The sequence below is a fragment of the Schistocerca serialis genome, chromosome 12 (genome assembly GCF_023864345.2).
Source record: "Schistocerca serialis cubense isolate TAMUIC-IGC-003099 chromosome 12, iqSchSeri2.2, whole genome shotgun sequence".
Lineage (NCBI taxonomy): Eukaryota > Metazoa > Arthropoda > Insecta > Orthoptera > Acrididae > Schistocerca > Schistocerca serialis.
Window position 1 is genome coordinate 88,604,257 of NC_064649.1, and position 7,275 is coordinate 88,611,531.

General features: G+C 41.0%; 1 pseudogene; it reads left to right on the forward strand.

Annotated features, from left to right (window-relative positions):
- Positions 1-2,190: 2,190 nt before the first annotated feature.
- On the forward strand, positions 2,191-2,308 carry LOC126428543 (5S ribosomal RNA; annotated as a pseudogene).
- Positions 2,309-7,275: the final 4,967 nt, after the last annotated feature.

The window sequence follows — 7,275 nt, forward strand, 5'->3', positions numbered from 1 at the left end:
GCCGTACACCACTGGTGATCGTCGAGGGGACACTGAATAGTGCACGGTACATCCAAACCGTCATCGAACCCATCGTTCTACCATTCCTAGACCGGCAAGGAAACTTGCTGTTCCAACAGGACAATGCACGTCCGCATGTATCCCGTGCCACCCAACGTGCTCTAGAAGGTGTAAGTCAACTACCCTGGCCAGCAAGATCTCCGGATCTGTCCCCCATTGAGCATGTTTGGGACTGGATGAAGCGTCGTCTCACGCGGTCTGCACGTCCAGCACGAACGCTGGTCCAACTGAGGCGCCAGGTGGAAATGGCATGGCAAGCCGTTCCACAGGACTACATCCAGCATCTCTACGATCGTCTCCATGGGAGAATAGCAGCCTGCATTGCTGCGAAAGGTGGATATACACTGTACTAGTGCCGACATTGTGCATGCTCTGTTGCCTGTGTCTATGTGCCTGTGGTTCTGTCAGTGTGATCATGTGATGTATCTGACCCCAGGAATGTGTCAATAAAGTTTCCCCTTCCTGGGACAATGAATTCACGGTGTTCTTATTTCAATTTCCAGGAGTGTATATCTGTATTTACAAAAAGATGAAGCACCATTAAGTTAACTTAAATCTGCTGAGCTCAGATATATATGCTAAGGGACGAGGCAATGCAACAGCACAAAACAATTAACACAAACAGCAATCCAAAAAAATGTAAATTGGCAAAGCTAGCAGCAGTATATCTAAATTAGCAAAGCAAATGGAATATTACAACTAATATAAGGCAATGTGCAGCAAACAAGAAAAATTAATCAGTAGTAAAACTGGCTTAACACAAGGTAAAATTCAGTAGAACTATACCTGGCAAACAACAGCAGCAAATGCTGTAACTTATACCTAAACATGACAAAGCTCAAGCAGAAAAAATATTACAGTAATAATGGCAATGTTTAATACAAAAGTGAATTTTATCCATCGTGGATGCTGTCGAACTCCGTGACGGTTCCTTTATGGGGTTGTAGAAAAATATCCGCTACCAGTCACAATAAAAGGCTGTTTATTCGTCACACGACCAGTTTCGGGCTTGCGCCCATCTTCAGGTGTTTATACATTCATTTACATGTTTGTACTGTTGGAGATCACTGTATAAATACAAAAAAATTATTTGCTGGTGAGTACACAAATACAAGTGGGACAATTGTAAGAGGTAAGGCAGCATTTGACGAAAATATATCTGTATTTACAAGAAGATGAAGCACCATTATTACAGTTATGCTGGCTAAGTTCTTTGACCAGAACCTACGAGTTTCTGTGTGAGCAACGTCTTTACCTCTGCTACATCTCTTTGACAACAGCCCACATGTTTGTATGTAAACATAGTGTATTTCACGAATGCACATTGTAATAGTGTAATATGGAGCTATACCTGATATATGGACGTGAAAATGACCATAAGCGTGTAACTAAGTGGCAAAACTATCATCACAGCGTAACTGTAATAATGGTGATCTCCAACAGTACAAACATGTAAATGAATGTATAAACGCCTGAAGATGGGCGCAAGCCCGAAACTGGTCGTGTGACTAATAAACAACCTTTTATTGTGACTGGTAGCGGATTTTTTCTACAACCCCATAAAGGAACAGTCACACGGAGTTCGACAGCATCCACGATGGATAAAATTCACTTTTGTGTTAATTACTACAGGTAGCTTGTCCACTGCAACCAAACAATGTTGATGAGAAAATTTTTTTTGCTGGGAGTTAACCTATCTTCTAGAGTGTATTGTTGACTACTGTTTCAGATCACCAGTATTCTTCTGCAGATTCAAATTATTTGAAAGTCTGCTCAAAAATCGTCTTATGATTAACAATCATACCACTATTGGACATTACATTATGACTAGTCAGCGATAAAGGGTGAAAACTGATGTTTAACCATTAAACTTAGGAGGTTTGGTCTCTCAGACCGCGCGAAAAATTTCGAACTCGCTCCCCACGGCCAGTTGCGGTGGAATGCTTCTATACACCCCCCCCGCCCCCTACCCTCCTTAAATTGCCAAGCCTACCATGTTTTGTTGTCGGTTGTGTTTGTCTTCGTACATCCATATTTAAAGTGGATGAAGGTGGGACACAGCTGACATAATTTTTAATAAAAATGAAATTCCTCCAGCTGTACTTAAGATTTTATGTTTACTTCGCTACTGGCAACGTCCTTGCCGCAGTGGATACACCGGTTCCCGTGAGATCACCGAAGTTAAGCTCTGTCGGGGGTGGTCGGCACTTGGATGGGTGACCATCCAGGCGGCCATATGCTGTTGCCATTTTTCGGGGTGAACTCAGCCTCGTGATGCCAATTGAGGAGCTACTCGACCGAATAGTAATGGTTTCGGTCATGAATACCATCATAACGACCGGGAGAGTGGTGTGCTGACCCCACGCCCCTCCTATCCGCATTCTCCACTGAGGACGACACGGCGGTCGGACGGTCCCGGTAGGCCACTCGTGGCCAGATGACGGAGTGCTTCGCTACTAGTTTCGACGTTGCGTCAACGCCATCTTCAGGGCCGTACACTTTGATGAAATCAGTTGTGTGTGGCTCAGACTAGCAGTCCACGGTGAGACCAACACGTGCTCCACCCGGTCTTTGTTTCTTGACACGTGTCATTGATGTGTGTTGGTGTCTCCCACGCCACCCCTCATGAACTACGTACCTGTTTTCTTCAGTATGGTAACAAATAGCTCAAAATGTGTTCGCACATCTGCATCGTTTTTCACTTTGCGGACTAGCAGTCCGCGGTGAGACCAACACGTGCTCCACCCGCTCTTTGTTTCTTGACACGTGTCATTGATGTGTGTTGGTGTCTCCCACGCCGCCCCTCATGAACTACGTACCTGTTTTCTTCAGTATGGTAACAAATAGCTCAAAATGTGTTCGCACATCTGCGTCGTTTTTCACTTTCCTGAGTTTCTTGAAATTGTTACTCAGTCTATGGAGGAAGGTGCCAGTGATATAGGTCAAGAAGTAAACGGAAAAGACGATTTTACATTAGCCAGTGATCACAGTACTGCTATCGAACAAGAGTATCATTCAGAGGAAGAACTTCAGGAAAGTTGTGACAGGTATCGGTCTGTTTCTTCAGTGAAATACATTCGTGCTATTAAATTGAGGATAATGCTGATACATGGTGAAACAACGCTCTGGTGGCAGGTTTGTGGGTTTAAATCCCCTCGGGGTATGACCAGGCAGTGCATTTGACCTGCAGTCGTCGCACGGTAGCACTGGCAGCAGTCCACATATGCAGAGGTGCGTTGGTGCATGTCAGCGTATGGTGCAGCGAGTAAGTGTACAGACATTTTCAGACGTGCTAATGGTGAATGTGTGTTGAAAATGGCTAAAAAACACCTACTGATGACGTTATGAGGGGTAGAATACTAGGGCGACTGGAGGCTGGTCAAATACAGCAGGTCGTAGCATGGGCCGTCCATCTGCCACAAAGTGTGATCTCAGGACTATGGAAACGATTCCAGCAGACAGGAAACGTGTCCAGGCGCTACAATACGGGACGTCCACAGTGTACAACACCACAAGAAGACCGATATCTCACCATCAGTGCCCGCAGATGGCCACAGAGTACTGCAGGTAGCCTTGCTCAGGACCTTACCATAACCACTGGAACAATTGTCTCCCGAACCACAGTCTACAAACGACTGAACAGACATGGTTTATTCGCACGGAGACCTGCAAAGTGGATTACAAGGACACCTGATCACTGGAGAGCCCATAAAGCCTGGTGTCAAGAACACAGTCCATGATCAGCGGAACAGTGGTCCCAGGTTATGTTCACGGACGATTCCAGGCGTAATCTGAACAGTGATTTTCCCCTGGTTTTCATCTGGCGTGAACCAGGAACCAGATACCAACCCCTTGATGTCCTTGATAGGGACCTGTATGGAGGTCGTGGTTTGATGGTGTGGGGTGGGATTATGATTGGTGCACGTACACCCCTGCATGTCTTGAAACGTCCACTTAGAAAAATATATGAATGACTGTGCTGATAAACCTCTTACATTATTTCATTTTCAAACAGCTGAGCAGAACTGAACATACTCAGACATTTCGCTCTTTACCTATTCTGATCAACACTAAACTGACACACAATACTTTTAGCGCAACGCAATCTGACTTTCAAAAATCCCTACAAAAGAATGGCCCTGACTAACAATAACCTATACCTTTCATGAATCACTTACCTCACAAAAATCTTCGTTACTCAAACTACTGCAATACAGTGTGCACCAATACTGCCAGCTGAATAAAAGATTCTAACTACTGAAGGCACTAACTACTGATAGGCATAGTTAGCAAATGAAAGATTTTGATAGAGAACTAACAATGTATTTACCCTGATAGTGTTCAAAAGTCATAATATATATATCAGTTCATGACAGCCAGTCTTACAAATTTACTGTCTCTCATGGACACACGTCCAGATCATCCACTCTCAAAACTCCGCAATATCTCTCCCCACATCCACCACTGCTGGCAGCTCACCTCCAACTGCGCAATGCTATGCGCTGTTAACAGCCAACTGCCCAACACTACAATAGCAAATTCCAACAATGCAAACCAGCCACAGACTGCAAACAGCACAGTCAGTGATTTTCATATAGAGCGCTACATGGCGTTACCAACATAAAAACCTAAACAGCCTATTTACATAGACCACATGCGCCCCACAAAAAATTTTACAAATTGTTTTGGGCCGTGACCAATACAGATTTGAAAAAATTTTTCACAATTACAATAACAAAAATATCAAATGCACACACTTATTGATACAATGTTGGTGAAAAGCTAAAATTTTCTCACAGTCCATAAAGACAGTGCTGATCATTCATCACAGTAAAATTGCATTTTTTTTTCAATGTCTGAGCAGTAAAAGAAAATGCACACGAAGTGGTGGATTTCCATGCAGTCTTGAAGAAGTAGTGTTGTCCTTCCAACAGAAAGACAGTGCTGACTCTTGACATGCATACAGGTAATGGGCCACAACAGAACAAACCCACCACAGAGTCAGTCGAAGTTTTGAAGAATATTGCTAGGTAGGTCATCACAGAGCAGACCCACTGTAGTCCTGGTAGAGATTATGGTATTGGTGGGCCACCAGAGATGCAGACCCACTGCAGTCCTTGTAGAAACGGCCAGCAGTCATTTGTTGCGACTGTGCAGGTGCACAATCACCATTGAAGAGTCTTGCGGACAGTATAGCAAGTCCATGAACCACCACTTGTGCTCTCACAAAAATTTTTTTTGAAATGTCCTTAGAACCAGCAATGCTGTTAACCAGTCCCTTGCTGAATTATTAACACATGTGCAAGCACTAACAGTCCCAACTCCTCACATATTGTGCATATACTATGACCAACAGAAACATGTGCAGTGAAATGTATGCTTACAAGTTACTTAATTTGATGAACTGGTGTCCATTACAATTTTATAACATGGTTCAAATGGCTCTGAGCACTATGGGACTCAACTGCTGAGGTCATTAGTCCCCTAGAACTTAGAACTAGTTAAACCTAACTAACCTAAGGACATCACAAAGATACAGAAAACATCATTAAAACATAATAATAGAGATAACATTTCTATAATGCAGGCTTTACAAAAGAATAGGAAGAGACATATACATCAGTGTTACAGGAATTATGACATAAGTAAATATATAAAATAATGAGAATAGTTTTTGAAACATTAATTTCACACATGAGCATTAAAACAGAACAGAATAAATAATGTCTAAACATCTTTGCAAAGAAAATAACATATTATTAGAAAAATTTTACAACATAAGTCGTATCAGCTAAACACATAAAGACAGGAAGAGCACAAATACACAGGGGTACACAAACAACTAGCGGAATAACACAAAAGGAAAGGACAGGGTTTGTTTTACTGTAGAATTTTGCAAACAAAACATCCTTTACTTCTTGAAGTTCTCCTATCATTCATCATTATTCCCAAAAAGTCCTATCTATACCTATTGTCCCTAAACCCTACTGTTTTGTTCATATCCTCTTTATAAATAAATTTTTCTCATTGTACAATACTCATTTTTGCCCAAATATTTTTCATATAGCTTCTAAATGCATTCTTTCCCTATTCTTCATAGTTAGTTTCTTATATAGTCTACTCCCTCTTAAGTTAACTTAAATCTACTGAGCTCAGATATATATACTAAGGGACGAGACAATGCAACAGCACAAAACAATTAACACAAACAGCAATCACAAAGAAATGTAAATTGGCAAAGCAAGCAACAGAATCTCTAAATTAGCAAAGCAAATGGAATATTACAACTAATATAAGGCAATGTGCAGCCAACGAGAAAAATTAATCAGTAGTAAAACTGGCTTAACACAAGGTAAAATTCAGTAGAACTATACCTGGCAAACAACAGCAGCAAATGCTGTAACTTATTCCTAAACATGACAAAGCTCAAGCAGAAAAAATATTACAGTAATAATGGCAATGTTTAATACCAATGTCACATCTTAACACTAGAGTGATTCATCATGATGACTTACTCTTGCAGACAAGTTATCAAATAGTAAAAAAATTATTTATGCAATTCCTGTGAAGGGAAATGTCTATTTGTGTTCCCCCTTTCTTTTTAAGAAAGTGGATCATAAAATTATTGTTTAATGGATCTGTAGACAGAAAATATTTACATTAGTACATCTATTAAATTTTATTTTAACCAATGCCGCACTGCAGCTAGAAACTAGATATTAAACAAAATGAGTAAATAAATACATAAAGCAAGGCACGAAACGTCATTCACTAGCCATATGGCATTTCATAATGCAGTAAAAAATTTCTCAACTAGCAAGACAATAGCCGTGAAATTTTTTCTCATCGTTTCATTAGTCATTTCAGTAAACATCAGAAAGTGTCATATTTGCGATGCTCTCTACAAAAGTATGTAAATATCGAGGTTAATGGCCTCTTTTTTCTCCACCTAATGGCTGTTTCTTCAAGCAGCTGGCGCAGCTAGGCGGCACTACGCATTACGTCAGGGTCACTTAGCTTTCTTACCCAAAAATTTACGACAGCAGTTTCCGCTACAGTAACAGTCTCATATAAAAAAATTTCACAGGTCAAGAATTTGCGTTACAAATGTGTAGAAACAAAATCCTATAAATATAATAGTGGCCAAAAATTTCATGCATATACAGACATTTCATAACTCTTAAAGTATGATTCCTGGTTTCCAACATCCTTTTT